This window comes from Rhinopithecus bieti, unplaced genomic scaffold (genome assembly GCF_001698545.2).
Source record: "Rhinopithecus bieti isolate Rb0 unplaced genomic scaffold, ASM169854v2 scaffold_11710, whole genome shotgun sequence".
Taxonomy (NCBI): Eukaryota; Metazoa; Chordata; class Mammalia; order Primates; family Cercopithecidae; genus Rhinopithecus; species Rhinopithecus bieti.
The window spans coordinates 101,699-125,271 of record NW_016806876.1 but is presented as its reverse complement, the minus strand read 5'-3'; the positions used below and the strand labels follow the sequence as shown (position 1 = coordinate 125,271).

At 44.5% G+C, this 23,573-nt stretch overlaps 1 pseudogene; it reads right to left on the bottom strand.

Annotated features, from left to right (window-relative positions):
* The window catches only part of LOC108533545 (uncharacterized), a 73,457-nt pseudogene that overhangs the window by 30,644 nt on the left and 19,240 nt on the right, over window positions 1–23,573 (bottom strand).

The following is a 23,573-nucleotide window of genomic DNA, read 5'->3' as shown; positions in this document are numbered from 1 at the left end:
TGCATTGGGGAGTTATACATGATATAAATGATGAATTGATGGGTGCTGACGAGTTGATGGGTGCAGCACACCAACATGGCATAAGTATACATATGTAACAAACCTGCACGTTATGCATATGTACCCTAGAACTTAAAGTATAATAAAAAATAAAAAAAAATATAAAAAAATAAAAAAAAAAAGAAAGGGAGCTGACTTCCCCTTAGATGGGTTAAACCCTCCCTTTATTTCCTACAATATCAGTCTGTCAATCGCCCCTCAATAAACAGGGATAAGAGAGTCTTAATAATCCACAAGGTTTCCTTCAGTAAGGACATTAGGTTCCTCACTGATTTCAATGACTGTGTCTAAGGAAAAGATCAGAAAATGCAAATCACATTAGGTTTGGGCTGTATATAATGTTTCATAAGGTACGATTCGACCAGTGGCATATCTAATTCTGTGTAATAAGATGTTTTAAATAAATGAAACTACTACTAAATAAGTAATGCTAAGAAGGGTAGCATTTAGAATGTAGAGTATTTTCCAGAAGTGGTTTCAGGGAAGGTAACTGAGCTGTTAGCAGATACCTTTTTTCTCCCTCCCCCTTGATTTTCTCCTTCCCTTCCCTCCTTCCTTCCATTTCTTTGTCCCTGTTCAGGCCACCAGAAGTAATTGACCCACAGATGACCAAAGTGTACTCAAGGGTCCACTGCTCACAAACACTGATGCACATGAGCCTTAGAAGGCGTCAGTATCTTACTGGCTGCGTGACAATCACTCTGTGCCTCAGCTTCCTCGTCTATAAAGGGAAGATAAAAATAGTACACCTACTTCAATTAAATTAAGAAGATTATTTGTTAATAATTTACAGCAGTGCCCATTATATAATGTATACATTTATTAAAGAAATAGTAGTACTTCAGCACCATTCTTTTTTTCCCCAGCACCATTCTTTATAGTTATATGGAGGTATAATTAACATATACAAGTTATATACATTTAAAGTGTATAACTTGACGGCCAGGGGCAGTGGCTCACACCTGTAATCTCAGCATTTTGGAAGGCAGAGGTGGGTGGATCACCTGGGGTCAGGAGCTCGAGACCAGCCTGGCCAACATGGTGAAACCCCATTTCTATTGAAGAGGGTTTTCTCCCTCCTCCATTTCAATCCCTCTACCTGTGGCCCATCACAACCTTCTACCTGCCCTAAGGTGGCTGCCACCTGCTCTTCCCGGCCTTATTTATAGCTTTGTTCTCTTTCTCATCACTGGGTCCACATGTCTACACATGCGCTCCAAAATACCTGTTCTCCTAAAAACACTTTAAGCCCATCTGCAGCCTTGAGATCCTGCTCTCTTTCTTTCTCTGTAGCCTCAAACTGCTCAGCATAGTGCCTTCCCACTCCTGCTTTCTTGGAGGCCAGTGGCCCCTCTGGAGGCCACTCCTCACACCCCACAGCAGCACTGACTCTGCTGACCACCCACCTCTGTAGTCTTCCCTCCCTTGGCCTCTGGGTCCTCACTTTCCCGGTCCTCCTTCTAGTTCACTGACTATAGTACCTCAGTCAACTGCAGTGAGAAAGTGAAAAAGTCCAGAAATAAACAATTGTGGAAAAGTCCAGAAATAAACAATTCATCAGTTTCAAATTGTGTGCTGTTGTGAGTAGCATGACTCATTCCTTTTCCAACATATCACACTGGCACTGTCAGGGCCAAGGGAAAGCTCAACACTCACCCTCTGAAGGTTCACTGGAAGTTAACTGTCAAATGCCAGATTAACAGAAGACCTATAAAATTATTAACATGCCCATGAATCACACTGATTACCTCACCATGCAATGAGGTACAGATGGTTCTATACCCTTCTGCTTAGGGTAAAGGGAAGCAGAGAAGCATGGATGATTTTAGAGGGGGGGTACTAAATGATTTTCAGGGAATTCAATGGGCTTAAATAACATACAGTGAGTGAGGCCGGGCGTGGTGGCTCATGCCTGTAATCCCAGCATTTTGGGAGGCCAAGGTGGGTGGATCACCTGAGGTCAGGAGTTCAAGACCCACCTGGCCAACCCCAGCTCCACTAAAACCCCATCTCTACTTAAAAAAAAATACAAAATTTAGCCAGGTGTGGTGGCGCATGCCTGTAATCCCAACAGCCCAGGAGGCTGAGGCAGGAGAATGGCTTGAACCCAGGAGGTGGAGGTTGCAGTGAGCCGAGATCATGCCATTGTACTCCAGCCCAGGAGACAAGAGTGAACGTCCATCTCAAAAAAAAAAAAAAAAAAAAAATGAATTAAAAGTAAGTACAAAAAAAGAACACACAGTGGTCTGGGACAAAGCCTATTGGGCCTGTAGAGAAGATAATGGTTTGTGACAAGTCTGTCCAGGTGCCTTGGCCGACTTCAGTCTTTCTTTCTGCAATATGGAATCCAGTTAATGAAAACTCAGGGAGGTGACCAGAGGTGATTGCTTCCTTCTTTGGTGGGTTCAGACTTTAGGCAGAATAAAGGAATCTCAGAGAACTTTGTTCTGTGCTTGGAGAGACACAGAGGATTAAGAGATGGGGGTGGGGGGAGGTCAGCGAGTCCTCGAAGCTGCTTCTTCAGTTCAGCCTGACAAAGCATCATATTTCAGGGTATCAGTTTATGGGCCCCCATATCACTTAGTAGCCATTTTGATTATCAGATCAAAAAAACATAGTGCAATTTATATAGGTTTCAGTACTATCCTTGATTTCCAGCAGTCATGGGGGATCTTGAAACATATCCCGAGAATAAGGGGCACTACTCTACTCCTTCTTGCTCTCATTTCTCTTCCCACCTTTCTGACTCCATGAATGGAGGTGATTCCCAGGAGTATTTACTAGGCAAGGGCCTAGGGCAGGTGTGACCACCACTGTGGCCATGCAGGAAAGGAAAGCAGATTTGCTCATTCATTCCACAAATAATAAATATATATAGTCTAGACTATGCACCAGACATTGTTCTAGATTTAAGGGAAACAGGGCAAACGAGACAGACAAGGTCCCTGCCTGCGCAGAGTTCACAGGCTAGGAAGAATACCCAACAAACAAGTAAAACATCAATTAACAAGCAAATTTCAAGTATTAAAAAAATACTAACAATAAAACAAAGTGCAGGCTGGGTGCAGTGCCTCACGCCTGTAATCCCAGCACTTTGGGAGACCGAGGCAGGTGGACCACTTGAGGTCAGGAGTTCGAGACCAGTCTGGCCAACATGATGAAACCCCATCTCCCTTAAAAATACAAAAATTAGCCAGGCCTCGTGGCATGTGCCTGTGGTCCCAGCTACTCAGGAAGCTGAGGGAGGAGAATTGCTTGAACCCGGGAGGCAGAGGCTGCAGTGAGCTGAGATCACAACATTGCACTACAGCCTGGGCCACAGAGTGACTCTGAATCTCGGAAAAAAAAAAAAAAAAATTGTAACAATGTGATAGAAAATGCTGGGGGGAGACAAATTCAGACTTTTATGCAAAACACCTGATTTTAAACTTAGCAACTAATTTTTAAAAAATTTAAACACTACACAAGCCAGAAAAACTATTTCCCAGGCCAAATTGTCCCATGGCCCACCAGACTGCAACCTCCATTCTAAGGCCAAACTACTCAGGGCACAGTGCAGGGACCAGGAGGAGATTGTTGGAAATGCAGTCTCTCCCACCCCAACCCCAGACCTGCGGGATCAGAATCTGTGTGTGGCAAGATACCCAGTCCCCAAGTGACATCATTCACATTTGATGCAAAGTCCTTCTGAACTGACCTCTCTCCTGAGGCTTTATCAGTTTTCACATTCCTGCTGGAAAACTTGATGTGGGTTCTTGTCTGTGATTCACCTTCACTGTGCTGCAAAGCCAGATCCCAGCATAGCCCTTCTTCCAGCGCGGATGCCTCAGCTTCATCCTACCTCCCTGCCACAGCATGTGTGGGCCCCAACTGTCTTGCACTCCCACTGCTGGGAGAGCCTCTGGGAAGTCGCCCTCTGAGAAGCCTTCACCTACCCTACCCATCTCCACAATTAACTGCTCCCCTCTCACTGCCCCTAATACAGGAGTCGCAAACATAAATGCCCCCAAAAGCCAAGCTAATACCAAGCAGAGAAGCGGCCACTGGTGTATGTGCAGTGGGGTGTGAACCCAGTGTTGTTAGGGTGACCTTTCAAGAAAAGTCGGAAATCAAGATTTTTAAAGATATCTTTGTACTGAAACGTGACCAAGAGGCCGGGCTCAGTGGCTCACACCTATAATCCTAGCACTTTGGGAGGCAGACTGCTTGAGGCCAGGAATTCCAGACCAGCCTGGTCAACATGGCGAAAACCCATCTCTACTAAAATTACAAAAAAATTAGCCAGGTATGGTGGCGGGCACCTGTAATCGCAGCTACTTGGGAGGCTGAGGCGTGATAATTGTTTTAACCCAGGAGGCAGAGGTTGCAGTAAGCCAAGATCACATCACTGCACTCCAGGCTGGAAAACAGAGTGAGACTCTGTCTCATAAAGAAAAGAAAATGTGACCAACGGGTTTCAAAAATGTTAAACACCATGCCAGCCAAATAAACGTATCTACAGACCACCAGTTTGCAGTTTCTGAGACTTGGCCACTTGATATATTGTGACAGGGGCTGTGAGTTCTTCCAAGTAGGACACATGTCCTGTTCCCTTTTGTATTGCTAGCACCTACAACTAAGCCTGACTTAGTAATGGGAAAAACTAAATAATACTTTTCCTCTTCTATAGAATGTGACATCACTATGTCATTAGCAAAATGGCTTTGGTTTAAGAGTCAAGTACCGGGGGCCTGGACCATGAGGCTCTGCACCCAGCTGCCAGCAGTAATCACAGATTCATCAGCAGTATCACTGCCTGAGTCAGGGTCGGTGAAGGCTGCCTGTATTTGGTGTCCTCTGCCTCCAAATCGGACTATCAGCTTCCCCAAGAACAGAAATTGCAATGGGCTTTGATCCCCTGGGAGACGAGGGTCCCACTATAAGTTGTTACTGGATCCTTATGTGAATGCTTTGAGAGCAGATACGGACCAGGACAGACAGTGCATATTCTAAACAGCAGAGAAAGGGAGGGAGAGAGCCCCTGTCCTAGGAGGGCACCCATCGGGGTGAGGCTTGTCTCTCCATCAGCAGTTGTACCGAGCCTGGGTGGGCCTGAGCGTCTTCTGTAGGAGAAAAAGGTGGCCTACCTTGCCACAGACTGCAGGGAGAGGAGAGACACTAGGTCTCTGCCACTCTGATTGGAGAGTCTGGGGCTCCCCCCATGAAGAAAATGGAAAAGAAAAGCCAGGCCGGAATCTTGGATTGCATTTTCCACTAGAGGGCAGCTTAAATTTTCAAAAGAAAATATATCTTGTCCACTTTATGAAGCACTGAAGTCCTCTCAGTTTCCTCTTGAGTGACCAGGCCCTTCATGAGGCCCCTGGGGATGAGAAGGAATGAATTCAGCCCTTCCCTCATGGAGCTGTCAGTCTGGTGGGGAAGCAGCAAATGAAAAAGAGGACACCCAGCCAGGGTGCACTCAGAACCTAGACCAGTTGCCGTCAAGGAGAGAGAGAGCTGCTGTCAGGAGACAGAATCCCAGGCAGGGCCTCGGCATGGAGGTCTTGGGAAGACTTCCCTGAGAAGAAGGGCATTGAGTAGGACCTTCAGGATAAGATGCAGGCAGCCACTGGCCAAAGGTGGAGAGGGACAGATTCTAGAAGAACGGAGATGGGCATTCAGGAGGGGGGGTGGGGATCCAGGAAGAGGGGAGCCCTAGCTCGAGAAGCCATGAGACATGAGAGAGGATGGGGTTCCAGAAACAGAAAAGCCTCCTTGAGGACTCAGCATAGAGTGAGAGAAAGGGAGTGGCTAGAGATGAGGTTCTGGGGTAACAAAGCCTCAAAGGCCTTTGAAAAAGTTCAGATTTTAATCTACACATAATGAGCTGCCATTGATTAGCTTCAAAGAAGAAAAGAGGTGACTTGACTGCTGCTTTGGCAAGAACTGTCTGGCTGTTGTGTGGAGGACACACTGCAGGACTCAGCATTTGGGAACATCTGTCTCCTAGACACAACACTGTGTAAAACGAACAGCAACACCTCACATTGCACAGTGCTCTCTTGTTTACAAAAGGGGTTTCATTAGATGCCTAGCCCTCCTCCTTCCCCTCTTCCCCAACTTTAGTATGAGATAATTTTAGCTTCAATTTATATTAGAGGAAATTTGTTTCGTGAGTTCTTATGAGGTGCCCAGAGTCAGAAGCATCAGTAAATGGAGGAGACTGGATTCAAACCAAGGTTGACCTGACTTCCAGCTGAGGGCTCTTTTAATTATGACCTTGACTCTATGGCCCAAATATATATACATACACACACACACACATTTATACACACACATATATATACACACACACATAATGTGTGCAAGTTTTATGTTTATATGTATATGTATTATATAAAACATACACATTATATATATATTTGTATATATGTGTATTTTTAATGTATTTTACAATTTATATATAAACAGGTCAGTGTATGTGTGTGTGTATATATATACACCCCCACACACACACATATATTTGCACACATCATGTAAAACGGATGCTCATATCCTCGTCTTTGAAACCCTACAGAAGCAGGTCCGGTATTTCACTCTATAGGCTCTATGTGTCTGGATGTATGTAGTCTGGGAAACCAGTCCAGGACACAACTGAAAATCCTTCAGAAAGTAAGAAGAGAGGGGAACCAGTGTCAACCATCTTCCTCCTCCTTCCAAGCCACGGGCACCCCTAGCCCTGCACAAGCCAGTGTTTGTGTGTATATCACACCTACTGAAAGAACAGATCAATGTGCTTGCTTCTGGATATGAAGAGTAACTGGGGCCAGGCACTCATACCTATAATCCCAGCACTTTGGGTGGCTGAGGCGGGTGGATCACCTAAGGTCAGGAGTTTCAGAGCAGCCTGACCAATATGGTGAAATCTCATCTCTACTAAAAGTATAAACATTAGCTGGACGTGATGGCGGGCACCTGTAGTCCCAGCTTCTCAGGAGGCTGAGCCAGGAGAATTGCTTGAACTCAGGAGTAGAAGGTTGCAATGAGCCGAGATCTTGCCACTGTACTATAGCCCGGGAAAAAGAGCAAGACGCCATCTAAAACAAAAAAAAGAGTAACTGGGACTAAATTTACTTTTCCATCAACAAACAACTAGAAAACTGGACAAAATATATGAGACAACAGTTTGCAAGCAATGGACACGATAGGATGATGATCCCTGAAAGAAGGGAAACAAATGATGTGAGTCCCATCATTACCCTGACTTTCTGCCTGAGGCACCTTCCAGACTGAAGCCAGGAAAGGGAAATTTCAGCAGAGCACAGCATCTCACTGAGTTGAGGAAACAGAGATCAGAGTTTGGCGAGAGAAAGAGCCGGAATTTTGAAAATAAAAAGTACCAAGAGACTTGATCACAGGCCGGGCACAGTGTCTCACACCTGTAAACTCAGCACTTTGGGAGGCCAAGGAGGGCAGATCACTTCAATCCAGGAGTTTGTGACAAGCCTGGGCAACATAGTAAGATCCCATATCTTAAAAAAAATTAGCTGGGTGTGGTGGTGCACATCCGTAGTACCAGTAATCTGGGAGTTTCAGGTGGGAAGGTCACTTAACCTCAGGTGCCACTGCACTCCAGCCTGGGTGACAGAGCAAGACTGTCTTAAAAAAAAAAATCACAAAAAGAACTCCAGAAATCTGCAGAGGGTTCTCCTCTAGTCTCTTCCTTAATACTAAGCCTCACGTGAATAGGGTGAAACTCCATGAGGCTGGTCAAAGAGCTCAGTTAAACCATTACCACAACTCACACAAGGATGAGAGACATTTCAGTTCAGACGAGCCAGAGTGGTGACTCCTGGAAGGACTAGTTACCTAGAATGCAAACACTCACAAAACAGCGAGACGAACAAATCAACTAGAAAATGGGCAAAAATATGAGCACACGTTTTCACTGAAGTGGATATAAAGATGGCAACTAACATGAGAAAAATGCTCAACATCACTAACCACTAAGGAAATGCAAATTGAGACTCTTATGGGACTTTAGGTGTCCATTTTCTGGTTGGGCCAGAAACCTCTGTGGCCCCACACCAAGTTCTTGTCTTGGCCTGTGTCCAGGAAGAATGAGGTACCAATGAGATATGCAGACAATAAAGGTGAACGAGATAAAGACGAACTTGATTAAATGTTAGAACAGCACACAGCAGACCATAGCTCTTCTCTGTAGTTAGGTCATCCATTAAGTGTTCAGTTCTCAGCAGAAGAGAGGCCCTGAAGACAGTAGGTCCTCGTTGCCTGCAAGTCCTCCCCGCAGTTCTTCAGCAAGAGAGGGTAAGTCCTCTACCCAGCTCTTCAGCAGGAGACGGTAAAGTCTGCACCTCTCAGAGGAGAGGCAGCCCTGGAGAGTGGCTCCTCGCTGCTGGCAGGTCCTCTCCACAGCCCCCCAGCAGGAGAGGGTAAGGGTCCTCTCCATAGCTCCTAGGTGGGAGAGGACCTTCTCCACAGCTCTCAGTGGCGGGGAGGCGGCCCTGGAGAATGGTTTCTCTTTGCCAGCAGTTTGACTCTGCACCAATCAGCAGAGAGGGTAGGTCCTCTCTGCAGCTGCTCAGGTCACCTCTGCAGCTCTCAACAGAGATGATAAGTCCTCTCTGTAGCCAGCCATCTCATCAGCTCCACCTGTCGGCAGAGAGAATACACCTCTGCAGGTGATGGTCAAATGACTTCTGTCCTCTTAGTTGTCTGGATGTCTTCTGCCCTTCTCTGGCTGATCCCAGCACTTTCATAGACCTCCAAGGGGAGGAAGTGCGTGCTGATTGGTCCATGAGTGGCCAGGGGTGCGCCCAGAAGAGACACCACAAGTCCCCACTCTACAGGAGTAGTGGAGTGCATCTTTATGTCCAGTTCAGTGAAAATGTCTGCTCACATTTTTGCCCATTTTCTAGTTGATTTGTTTCCCTCACTGTTTTGTGAGTCTTTGTATTCTAGGTAATTAGTCCCTTCAGGAGTCACCACTCTGGCTTGTGATGCCAGCAACACTTCTCTTTCCGTTCTCAGGGCTTCTGCCTTGCACAGCTTCTCCCACATCTCGTTCAGCTCAGCTATAATCTTCTCTGTCTTCTGCAGCCTCTCCATGGCTTCCTCAGGCCCAATCTGGGGCTCTGTGTTGGGGGAGAATCATGGCTCCAGCTCCCCATTATGTGGAGTTAGGGATGAGAGTGAAACTGGAGCAGGGGGCAGACGATACAGCTCGCAGGGTGCCTGACACTTCTTCTTCCACCTTCAGGTCTTCCGGAGCAGAGGCTGACATTCCCTGAGCCATCAGTAGCTCCCGCGGCAGGGCCACCTCCTCCTGCAGCTCTCTAATCAGTTGGGCATTAGGGTCCTTGTTGATGGCATTGCAGATTTGCTTGGTATGGTCGCCATACCTGAGGGTGATGAGAGTCTCCTCATAATTGATGTCAGCAGGGCTCAGGGCTGCAATCATTGCTGTGCATGAGATCCCACCCAAATTTTCCCAGAGCAGCCAGGTGAGCACAGAGTCTCTGTAGGGGATAAAATCCGACTTCTGCTTCTATGACTGCATATCCGCAAGGGCCGAGATCACCTTCCCTAAAGTAGTCAGAGACTTACTGATGGTGCCCTCCTTCAGGCGCATGCCCCGGGTCCCTGAGGAGTCAGCCACTCACTCCCAGCAAGGTCCACAAAAATGATCTTACTGACCTGACCAAGTCCAGCCCAGTGAGCTGGTTAAGGCAGCGCTGTGTGAAGACAACGGTAAAGAGAGCATGTGAACGGCTGCTGGTCTCATTCATGTTAGTGGCAGCCACAGTCCATGCTTTATTTCCACAGTCTATGAGGTCAGCAATGTCTGCGTAGGAGGTCACAGCCAATTTGGACGGGGCCTGCATGCAGAAGCCCAGGATGTGGTGCTCCCGGTCCCACAGGGAATCTCAACTCTCAGGGTTCAAGAGGTCTCGTACCCACTCACAACAGATCTCCAAATAGCTCACCTCCACAGAGTAGGATAGCTGAGCACTCTGGTTCTCACTAATGTGAGAAGTAGTCATCCAGAGAGCTGTGGCATCATCCTCTGCTACCCTGGCTCCTGCTGTCCCATCATGGCATAGGATTTCCCAGCCCCAGTTTGCCTGTAGGCAAAGATGCACACGTTGTAGCCTTCAAAGGCATGGAGCAGCAGGTCCAATGTCCCGATACACTTGCTACTGAGATGCAAACGGGATCTTTCACCGAAGTGTGTGACCAGTAGTAGTCAAAGGTGAAGCTTTTGGGGACATCCTTGTCTGTTTAGGATTAATGATGGAGGTGGTGTTGCCCTGCATGCCGACCACACGCTTGGCATCCTGTCTGTTCTAATGTGTGTTACAAAGGGCTGAACCCTCAGCTGCCACTTTCACTGAGGCACTAGCCACGGCTCCAGACACTCCTGCCCTCCTCAGCTGGCATCTTGGCCCCAGACCAGGGGGACTGTATCAGTTCTGGCTGCCACGAGCCTTCATAGGGGGAGCCCCATCCTACTCCTGGGGCCTGGCCACACCAGCTGGGGCCCTGGGAGATACCCTCGGCATGGCGGGGCTCCCGATCCAGCTTGGTGGAGTGACAGGGACAAGCTTTCTGGGAAGCGTGAGGTGGGAGTGGGGAGGATCGGGGTTGGTTCAGAGCTGCCCTCGCCCCTCGCTGGGTCCCTGCGCGCCGAGACACAAAGAGCCCAAATAGCCATAGTAATTTTAAATGAAAAGGACAAAGCTGGAGCCATCACATTGACGAACTTCAAACTACACTACAAGACTCTAGTAACAAAAACAGCGTGGTACTGGTACAAAAACGGACACATAGTCAAATAAAACAGAAGTAGAGAACCCAGAAATAAAGCCACACAACTACAATCAGCTGATTTTTAACAAAGTTGACAAAAACTAAGCAATGAGGACAAGACACTTTATTCAATAAATGGTGCTGGGATAACTTTGTCTACATGAAGAATGAAACTGGACCCCTTCATATCACCATATACAAAAATCAACTCAATATGAGTTAAACATTTAAATGTAAGACCTCAAATTAGGAAAATCCTAGAAGGAAACCTAGGAAATGCCTTTCTTGACATTGGCCCTGGCAAAGAATTATGGCTAAGTCATCAAAAGCAATTTCAAGAAAACAAAAATTGGTAAGTGGGACCTATTTAAGCCAAAGAGTTTCTGCACAGCAAGACAAAATATTAAGGAAGTAAACAGATATCCTACAGAATGGGAGAAAATATTCACAAACTATGTATCCGACAAAAATCTAATATCCAGAATGCAGAAGGAACTTAATGAGATCAACAAAAAACAAATAAACTCATTAAAAAGTGGGCAAAGGGTATGAACAGACACTTCTCAAAAGAAGACATGCCAGCAGCTAACCGACATAAAGGTTTACCATCATTAATCACCAGAGAAATGCAAACTAAAACCACAAGGAGATAACATCTCACCAGTCAGAATGGATAGTATTAGAAAGTCCAAAAATAACAGGTGCTAGTGAAGTTGCAAAGAAAAAAGAACATTTTTACATTATTGGAGGGACGGTAAATTAGTTCAACCATTGTGGACAACAGTGTGGCTATTCCTCAAAGAGCTGAAAACAAAACTATTTGTCCTAGCAATCCCATTACCAGGTATGTACCCAAAGGAATATACTCTGTCGTAATGACACATCAATGCCTATGTTCGCTGACCCACTATTCACAATAGCAAGACATGGAACCAACATAAATAACCATCAGTAGTTGACTGGATGAAGAAAATGTACTACATATACACCATAGAATACTATGAAGCCACAGAAAAAAACAAAATCATTCACTTTGGAGCAACATAGGTTCAGCTGGAGACCATTATCCTAAGCAAACAAATACAGAAATAGAAAAACAAACACCACATGTTCTCACAACGGGGAAATAATCATTGAGTACATATGAACATAAGGATGGGAACAAAAGACACTTGGGACTATTAGAGAGAGGAGAGAAGGCTGGGGGCAAGGGCTGAAAACCTACCAATTGGGTACTGTGCTACTACCTGAGTGGTGAGTTCAGTCATACCCTAAACCTCAGCATCATGCAATATACCTTTCTAACAAATGGGCACATGCCTCCCGATTCTGAATGAATGTTGAAAAAGAAAAAAGATATTGAAGAGAAAACATCAAGATATATATATATATATATATATAATATTTATATATATAATAATAATATATAATAAAATACCAGGCTCAATAATAATCAGTCGTAAGTTGATAATCAGAACTATAAACCAACAATCTACCAAATTAACAAAAAAACTGACCAGCAGCATAATCGATAAAGTAGCTAAAAACTATAATACAAAGTAAAACATGCATCATATCAATGATGTTACACTGATATTAAACAAAACTGTTAAATGACAAAGTAGTAAACTGCAAGAGGATACATGAGTGTGCTAAATTTCTTATGAATGACAGAAATATATGACTTTACTTTACTTTAAGACAATTTGCGTTTTGTTTCTTTCTTGTTTTTTTGTTTGGTACAGATAAGGTCTCCTTATGTTATAGCCCAGGCTGAACTCGAACTTCTGGCCTCAACTGATCCTGTTGCCTTGGCCAGCCAAAATCTGGAATTACAGGCATGAGCCACCATGCCTAGCCTGAAATATTTAATTTTAAAACAAAACCAGCCATACATTACTTGCCAGAAAAGAAGAAAAAAATCTGAAAATAAAGAAATTGACAAATACCAAATATAAGGCAGAAGATATAAACAAAATTAAAGAAAGACTGCCTATATTTACGATAGATAAAGTAACACTGAGGACCAAATAAATTAAGTGGCAAAGATAATTCTCCAAGGAGAATTCATTCATATGTATCTTTTGAGGCAGAAAATATCAAGAAGCCAAACACATATGGAATAAACTACTATGAGTACCAGAATACCAGAATACTTTGATTAAAACACACTCATATACTGACAAAAATACAAGAGGTGGCAGATTGCACTGGCTCACGCCTGTAATTCCAACATTTTGGGAGGCCAAGGCAGGAGAATGACCTGAGGTCAGGAGTTTAAAACTAGCCTGGCCACAATGGTCAAATCCTCACTCTATTAAAAAATGCAAAAATTAGCCAAGTGTGATGATGTGTTCCTGTGGTGGCAGCTACTTGGGAGGCTGAGGTGGGAGAATCGCTTAAACGCATCAGGTGGAGGTTGCAGTGGGCCATGATTGTGTGACTGCACTCCAGCCTGGCTGACAGATAAGACCCAGTCTCAAAAAATAATAAAAAAATACAAGTAATACAGCAGGCCAGTTCTTCCTGACAATCACACAGATAGGCCTCCATAGTACACCAGTTATATAAGCAAACTTCCACAGACTTACGGGAAATTGATGTCTGGGCACCAAAGCCAGAGAATGAACATATGTTCATTAACAACCTTGCCCAGGCTTCTCCTGAAACCTGGAGAAGGTCAAGGTAATAAAAACAGCCCTATATCCCATGTACCAAGAGTTGGGCTACTGGGGGCTCTTCTCAGGGAGCAGGGGTAGCAGCTGGAGCCACAGGAGCAGCAAGTGCCCTGAGAGCCCCACATCAGAGCTTTGCATTTAGGAGCAGCTTCAGAAGACCTTGTTGCCCTTGAAAATCCACCCCCCTCACCAGGGCCAGACAGCTTAGAGGTAGAGACGATCCCCCTCCATAAGCTCACCAAAAGGTGCAGCTGGCTGTATGTTCTTTACTCATATCCTGTAAACCCTTAAGGTATTTCAACAATGAATATCTGATTTTCTGTAGATTTATGGAAGAAAATGTCTCTCTCCAAATGTGTATAGTAGTTCCCCCGTATCTGCAGGGGATAGTGTCAGGACCCCCCAGTGAATGCCTAATACTGCAAATACACAACCCTATATATACTGTTTTTTTTACTATGCATGCATACATACATACACACACACACACACACCGGAAATACAGTTTAACTTATAAACTGGGCACCATGTGATTAACAACCATAACTACCGATAAAATACAACAATTACGACAACAGGTTGTAACAAAAGTCATGTGACTGTGGTCTCCATCTCTCTCTCAAAATACCTTACTGTACAGTACTTCCTGTGGTAATGTGAGATGACACGGTGACTATGGGATGACATGAAGTGAGGCAAATGACGCAGACATTTTGACGTATCATTAGGCTACTACTGCCCTTCTGAAGGTACATCAGGAGGAGGGTCACCTGCTTCAAGTGATCTCAGAGCATTGCGCCATGACAATGTATTTTTTGTTGGGTGTCGGGACCACATGGTGCTGTTTGGGGGTTATGGGGAATTGAAGATTTTTGTTTTATTTGCCAAGACCTGCTGGAAGAACACTGCAATCAGTTGTTGTTTTCTTTCTTTTAATCAAACTGTTGCTGCAGAGGCTATAATTCTTCGGTGAAAACACGAGTAATTTTAACATTGCATTCCATCCTAAGATATTCCATAATTCTTTTAATGCCTGTGCAATTTGAAACACTTCAGCACATCTCGATTATGTCCACAGTGCTGGTTCTGCTTCATTTCTTCACCTTTCTCTGCAGACGACTCAAGTTCTTCCAATTCATTTGTTAACACTTTCTGATGGCCTTCAGTATCTTCTGCCACTTCAGCAAGCATGTTGGCAACCGTTCTCCATCAACTTGTCTTGCTGCATGAATGGTTTTCCTAACTTCTCCACTGATGCCAGAGAAGCCTTTAAAATCATTCATGACTTCACTCCGTAAGTTCCTCTAGCAGGCATTTACAACTTCTGGTTTTAATTCATCCACTGCGGCTTTCAAGAATGTTACTGCATTAGCAATAGTGAATAGTGGCACTACATTATGTCCAGATTACGGTCTGCATCAATTGCTGATAAAATGTGATCAAGTACAGTCATTCATCAATTAACATAGATACGTTCTTAGAAATATGTCATAAGATGATCGTGTCTTTGCATGAATGACAAAAGTGCATTTACACAGACTTAGATGTAACAGCCTACTACACACCTAGGCTGTATAGTATGGCCTACTGCTCCTAGGCTACAAACCTGTACCACAAGTTACTACACCAAATACTGCAGGCAATTGCAACACAATGGTATCTGTGCACCTAAACATAGAAAAAGAACAGTAAAAATAGGGCATAAAAGATAAAATATGGCATATGGTAAACCCAAATAGGGGACTTAGGATGAATGGAGCTTGCAGGATGGGAATTAACTCGAGTGAGTGAAAGACTGGTGGCTGAATGTGAAGGCTAGAACAATACTGTGCACTACTGCAGTCTTTATTAAACACTGTACACTTGGACTGTACTACATATATTTTTTCTTTCTTCAATTATAAATTAACCTTAGCTGTTACATTTTGACTTTATAAACTTAATTTTTCTTAATTTTTTAACTCTTGTAATAACAGTTAGCTTAAAACACAGATTGTACAGTTGTACAAAAATATTTTATTCTCAGTTTTCTTTTTTTTACTTTGTAACCTTTTATGTTAAAAACTAACACAAAAACACTACCTGCATTAACCCTCATAGGCCTACACAGGGTCAGGATCAACATCATCACTGTCTTCCACCTCTATATCTTCTCCAACTGGACGGTCTTCAGAAGCAATGACATACATGAAGCTGTCCTCTCCTCCAATAACAATGCCTTGTTCTGGAATACCTCCTGAAGAACCTACCTGAAGCTGTTTTACAGGTAATTTTTTTAATAAGTGGAAGGGATACATTCTAAAACGACAAAAGGTAAAATATAGTAAAGACATAAACCAGTAGTCATTATCATCGTTATCAAGTATTATGTACTGTGCATAATCCCATGTGATAGATTTTGTATCACTGGAAGCACAGGTTTGTTTACATCAACAGCACTACAAACATGTGATGTCTTGCATGATGACCTTACCAAGGCTACCACTTCACTAAGTGATAGGAGTTTTTCAGCTCCATTGTAATTTTATGGGACCACCATCATGGTATTTGGTCCATCATTCACCTGAACATCATCACACGGAGCAGGACTGTACCAGGCAGGTGTATGTGACCTTGACAACATGACTGATGCCTTGGTCAGGGGACTGAAATCATGCAGTCGTATTTGGAGGTAAAATGGAACAGTGACATTTTCTTCTTCATAGCAAACAGATTCAGGATGGCCAGGTGCATTGTCTATTCTCAGTAAGACTTAGAATTCCAACCCCGCCTCTTTCAAGTATTTTTTTCACTTCTGGGATGAAGCATTTGTGGACTCATTCCCTAAACAAAATGGCCATCACCCACACTTTCTGATCGTGATGCTAGAACATGGACAGAAAATTTTTTGTTGTTTTTAAGTGTGTATTCTGTCACTATACCTGGCTTTGTAATATGTCCTGAAGCACTGCCACCTAGTACCAGAGTTAATTTATCCTTCCATGTTTCATGCCCTAATGCCTCCCTTGCACTTTTTGGAATGTAGATTCTTTGGGACATCTTCTCCCAGAAGAGCCCAGTTTCATTGCAGTTGGAAGACTTGCTTAGGATGATATCCTTTCTCCTTAATCAACTTCAACTCTGCCAGAAATGTGGCAGCAGCTTCTCCATCAGCAAATACAGTCTCTCCAGAAATTTTTATATTTTTCAGTCCAAACCTTTTCCTAAATCTGTGTAATCATCTCTTACTTGCAGTAAATGGCTTTGTCACTTGTTTCATGGAATCCCTTGCTCAAGTCTTGATATCAGCTCAACACTTTCCGATGCAACATGTTGCCATCAGTTGCAACATATTTCAAGCCTTCCACCCACAAATATAATGCCTTTTTTGCCTTAAGCATTTATGCACTGTGGCTATAACTTCTGCAGTCTGAGATGTGACAAAATATTAGGACAACTCCCTTCTCATTACTTCATGGATAGATTTGTTCTTATACCTCAACAGTTGGCCTGATAACTGAGGCTGCTCCTAAGTGACTGCCAGGCAGGCAGCATCACAGTGTGAATGGACACCCTGGACAAAGGGAGGATTTCTGTCACAGGTGGGATGAAGCAGGACAGTCTGAGATTTCACCGCACTATCCAGATTGATGTGCAATTTGAAACTTATGGACTGCTTATTTCTGGAAAACTGTATTTAATATTTTCAGACCGAGATTTGTGGGAACTGAAGCCATGGAAAGCAAAACCTGAGAGCAGTGAGAGAGGCTTCAATTCAAGTCAAATTAACAAGCATGCACTTGATGCCTTGTGCTGTGCCAAGTCCTGGAAAAAACTGAGAACCACAAAAACATGGTTTCTGGCCACTCTCCAGTGTGGAGGGCAGGTAGGGCAAATGAATGATCGCCAGGTTACCTTAGGTCAGAGGAGCTAACAGAGATGTAAGGCAGGGGACATATTTTGCTCAGGACAGTTAAAAAGATTCTTGAGTGGAAATCATTTTCACCTGTTTTATGATAAGACCTGCATGTTGTAGGACAGCCTAACATTTTCTTTTTTTTTTTTTTTTTTTTTTTTTTTTTTTTGAGGCGGAGTCTCGCTCTGTCGCCCGGACTGGAGTGCAGTGGCCGGATCTCAGCTCACTGCAAGCTCCGCCTCCCAGGTTTACGCCATTCTCCTGCCTCAGCCTCCCGAGTAGCTGGGACTACAGGCGCCCACCACCTCGCCCGGCTAGTTTTGTATTTTAGTAGAGACGGGGTTTCACCGTGTTAGCCAGGATGGTCTCGATCTCCTGACCTCGTGATCCGCCCGTCTCGGCCTCCCAAGGTGCTGGGATTACAGGCTTGAGCCACCGCGGCCGGCCGACAGCCTAACATTTTCTAACAAAATATGATGAAGGCAGAAAACAAACAAAAACAAAAACAAAAAATGAAACAACTCCCCAAAAGTCTGGCCATCAGGGACAGCCACTGTTAGCTTCTTTCTTGCTTACCCCTTTCAGACCTCCCTGCTCTGCCTGCTTTCATTCAGGATTGACCCTGGGCCTGGCACTGCACTAAGGCTTTTAAATCTCAGTTTATCCTCACAGCAAACCTGGGTGGTAAGCAGTGTTAGAAGTGGTATTGATGCAGCCATTGGCACAAATGTCAACCTGATATTACAGGGAAGGAGACAGGGAGGTTTGCCAAAGGTTATTAGCCTGTCCACTGTCCCAAAAGTGGCAGGACACACTACCGTCTCTACCGTCTGACTACACAGCCCAGCTCTTAGCCTCCTCAGAGGGTGAGTCCTATCCCCAACTCCAGCTGGGCCTCCCGGTGACCCAGAGGGGCCTGGGTAGAGAGAAGCAAAATGGATAGGGCAGGAACTGAGGCCGAGTGGGGAAAACATTGATGCTTTGTTGAGAGGCTTATGCTTCAGCTGGAAGGCAATGAAGTGCCTTCTAAGACTACTGTGCACGAAAGTAACAAAACCTGTTTTGTGTTTCAGAAAGATCCCGCTTGCAGCCAATAGAGTGGTGGTATGGGACAGTGCCCTGCAGCAGGGTGGGTGCTTCTGAGACAATCCAGATAGAGACTTAGGTAGGGACACCCCAAAAACCAGTCTTAAGTGGCATCACTGGGCTTCACAGCAGAATGGATGGAAGTGAGAGACAAGGGAGAAAGGAATCAAAAAGAACCCTAAGTCGGGGTCCTGGGAAGACTGCCTAAAGACATTTAATAATCAACTCCCAAAGTTCCAAGGATAAAGAATCCTAAAAGCAACAAGAGAAAAGAAACAAATAACATACAATGGAGCTCCAATATGTCCTGCAGCAGACTTTTCAGTGGAAAGCTTACAGGCCAGGAGAAAGTGGCAAGACATATTTAAAGTCCTGAAAAAAAAAACCTTCAATCCTAGAATAACATATCTGGTGAAAACATCCTTCAAACATGAAGGAGAAATAAACATATTCCTAGACAAACAAAAGCTGAGGGATTTCATCAACACCAGTCCTGTACTACAAGAAATGCAAAAGGGGTATATCAATCAGAAGGGAAAGGACACTAGTGAACAGTAAGTAATCACTTGAAGGGATAAAAGTCACTGGTAATAAGAAGCACACAGAAAGAAAACAGAATATTTTAACACTATACCTGTGGCATCTATACTATTAAGTAGGAAGACTAAAGAATGAAGCTATCAAAAGTAACTACAACAACTTTTCAAGACATAGACAGTATAGTAAGTTATAAACAGAAACAATAGGCCAGGGATGGTGGCTCATGCCTGTAATCCCAGCACTTTCGGAGGCCGAGGTAGGCAGATCACTTGAGGTCAGGAGTTCAAGACCAGCCTGGCCAACACGGTGAAACCCCATCTCTACAAAAAATACAAAGATTAGCCAGGTGTGGTGGTGCACACCTGTAATCTCAACTACTTGGGAGGCTGAGGCAGAAGAATCACTTGAACCCGGGAGGCAGTGGTTGCAGTGAGCTGAGATTGTGCCACTGCACTCCAGCCTGGGCGACACAGCAAGATTCCATCTAAAAGGAAAAAGAAAAAACACAAAAAGCAGAAGAACAATGTTTATTTAAGTTGAGAGTCTTCCTCAGTCTTTTGGCTTGTTAGTTTATGCAAGAAGTGTTAAATTGTTACCAACTTAAAATAAGGTTATAAAATAGTACCTGCAAGCCTCATGGTAACCCAAAATCAAAAAACATAGAAAAGATAAACAAAAAGTAAAAAGAAAAAAAATAAATCATATTAGAAAAAATCACTTTCACTAAAAGGAAGACAGGAAGGAACTAAAAAGGGAGAGAAGACCTTAAAACAACCTTAAAACAACCAGAAAAACAGACAAGATAGTAAGAGTAAGCCCTTATCAATAATAACAATGAATGTAAGTAGACTGAACTCTCCAATCAAAAGACATACGTGGCAGAGTGGATTAAAAAAAAAAAAAAGTAAGACCGATTTATCTGTCGCCTAAAAGAAACACATTTCACCTACAAAGACACACAAATCTGAAAATGAGGGGATGGAAAAGATTCCCTGCCAATGCAAACCAAAAAAGGAGCATAAATAACTATACTTACATCAGACAAAATAAACTTAAAACAACTATAAGAAGAGACAAAGAAGGCCACTATATAATGACAAAAGGGTCAATTTAGCAAGAAGACATCACTATTGTAAATATATATGCACTCAGCAAGCACCCAGATATATAAACAAAATATTATCAGAGTTAGAGAGCTAGAACTCTGTACAATTATAGCTGGACATATCAACACCCCACTTTTGGTGCTGAACAAACAATCCACACAGAAACTTAAGAAACAATAAACTTAATCTGAATTATAGACTAAGTGGATCTAATACATATTTACAGAATATTTCACCCAAGAGCTGCAGAATACACATTACTTTCCTCAACACATGGGCCAGTCTCAAGCACAGACCATACCTTAGCTCACAAAACAAGTCTTAGAACACTAAAACAATGGAATTTGAAAAAGCACAAGGCTATCAACAAGCAAACAAGGAGACAGATACACAAATAGTAACCCCCTAAATTTTGAGAGTGAGATAATGCTGCCACTCCGGCCTGGCTCAGGTGCCAGTAGGAGGAGGGCACTCTCCAGATTCTGCAGAGAAGGAGGCCTCCTCCTTTTCTGGGCTGCACCTCCACCACTGCCAAAGAGGTCCAAGATACAGCACCCACAGCTTCCTACCTACCCTAGGCCTGGTGGGGTCAGCCCTGCAGTGCTCCTACCACCCCCATTCCCAACTCCTAGACTTGCTGCTGCTACCACCACTAGCACAACGCCAATAACACCGCTGCTGTTGCCCTTAATGCACCGTCACTTCCTACAAGCCTCCTACTACCTGGCCACTGCTATGGTCCTGTCCTGAGCCTGGCCGCAGCTGGAGGCCCTCCTACCATGGCCACCTTCCTACCACTCTGGTGCACTACAGTCTCTGTTGCCACCACCATCCCGCAGCAAGGTGAGCCACAGTGTCCCAGGCTCCAACCTCCATGGTGCGGCAGGGGGTTCCTCCTCCTCCTGGCATGGAACAGCTGGGCGGGCAAAGCCAGAAAAGCCTAGAGGAGGATGCAGGGACTAGTAGCATTAGAGCCTTACCTTGCCATGTCAGCGACTGGGTGGCAGGGGCCAGTTTCAGCAAAAGCACTCTCACCCAACCTCCAAAGTCCAGCCTCTCCTTTTGGCCCAAGCTGGCCAGGAAACGGGGACTGGGGTGGCTGCTGCAGACACCACAGTGCCTGGCTGCCCACTCCAAAACAACCGCTCAGCCCACCAGGCCTACACCCCTTGGGAAACAGGAGCAGTAGAAACTCAGACCCAGCCAGCCCTCCACACCCAAGTGCCAGTTCCTATTCCTGACGCCCCCACCTACAAGGCCCTGTCCTCCGTGGTGTCCTCTACTTCGTAACTGGGGGTCCCAAGCAGTCTCTGAGGCACTGACTCAGAGTGTGCGGGCCCAGGAACCATGATGGGTGTGGGGGCTCTGCCATGCTCACCATTACTATGGAAATCATGTGCGCCCGCCATGCTCCAGCACAAGCAAGATGTCACCCTCTGGAGTGTGAAGTCCAAGGAGAGAAGAACCGCTCCTTCCCTGGATGCCACCACTATTGCAGCCACCTCCACTGACCACTGCCAGCAGTGCAGTCCCCAATAGCTCCCAGCTCACAGCCCACCACAGCCAGTCTGGCCCTCAATAGCGACCCTCAACTCCCCCACTCCCAGCCCAATGCCACCAGCAGCTTAGTACCCAATAGTGCCCCTAACCTGCCCGCCTCCACGGGCACTCCAGCCCCAGAGAGCACCCATAACCCACCCCCCACCGCAGGCAGTGCAGCCTCATATAGTGCTACCAACCAGTAGCCCCAACGCAAGCAGTGACACCTGAATAGCACCCCCAACCCACCCCCCACTGTGAAAAGTGCAGCCCCGGATAGCCCCTGTCATACCACTCTGGTCATACTGCATTAGTCTCTGTTGCCACCACCACCCACCACAGTGAGGTGAGCCGCCAGGCCACAGGCTCTAGCCTCCAGCCTGCAACAGATGGTTCTCCTTTCTCACTCCTCCTGTAGCTGGGCAAGGAGCAGCTCTCCCTGATGGCCACCTCCTACCACTCCAACCATGCTGCTGTCTTTGTGGCCATCTTCTATGACTACAAAGGAATAAAAATAGGTATCAGTAAGAGGAAGAATTTCGGAAACCATACGATCAAATGGAAGTTAAACAATATGCTCCTGAATGAATGACTAGTGGGTCAATGAAGCCATTAAGATGGAAACTGAAAAATTTCTTGAAACAAATGGTAACAAAAACACAATATACCAAAACTTATGATACACAGAAAAGAGTACAAATTCAAATTTATAGCTGTAAGTGCCCACCATCAAAAAAGAAGAAAAACTTCAAATAAACAATACACCTCAAACGCCCAGAAAAGGTCAAACTAAACCCAAAATTAGAAAAGAAATAATAAAGATCATAGCAGAAATAAAACTGAAATGAACAAAATACACAAAATGAAACAAAAATTTGGTTTTCTGGAAAGTTAAACAAAATTGACAAACTTTTAGCCAGGCTAAGAAATAGGAGAAGATTCAAATAAAATCAGAGATAAAAAAAGGAGGCATTACAATGGTTACTGCAGAAATTCAAAGGATCATAACTGGCTATTATATGCCAATAAATTGGAAACCCTGCTAGAAACTGACAAATTCCTAGACGCATACAACCTACCTAGGTTGAACCAAGAAAACATCCAAGACCAGAACAGATTGGTAACAAGTAACGAGACTGACGCCATCCCAGTAAAGAAAAGCCCAGGAATCGATGGCTTCACTACTGATGGCTTCACACCAAATGTTTAAAGACCTAATACCAATCCTACTCAACGCATTTTGAAAAACAGAGAAAGAAATACTTCCAAACTTAATTCTTTTTTTTTATTTTTATTTTTTTTGTGTGTGATGGAGTCTTGCTCTTTCACCCAGGCTGGAGTGCAGTGGTGCAATCTCAGCTCACTGCAAGCTCCACCTCCCTGGTTCATGCCATTCTCCTGCCTCAGCCTCCTGAGTAGCTAGGACTGCAGGCGACTGCCACCACACCTGGCTAATTTTTTGTATTTTTAGTGGAGATGGGGTTTCACCATGGTAGCCAGGATGGTCTCTATCTCCTGATATCTCATGATTATCTCAATAGATGCAGAAAAGGCTTTTGACAAAATTCAACAGCTCTTCCTGCTAAAAACGCTCAATAAATTCGGTATTGATGGAATGTACCTCAAAATAATAAGAGCTATTTATGACAAACCCACAGCCAATATCATACTGAATGGGCGAAAACTGGAAAAATTCCCTTTGAAAACTGGCACAAGACAGGGATGCCCTCTCTCACCACTCCTATTCAACATAGTGTTGGAAGTTCTGGCTAGGGCAATCAGGCAAGAGAAAGAAAATAAAGGGTATTCAGTTAGGAAAAGAAGAAGTCAAATTGTCCCTGTTTGCAGATGACATGATTG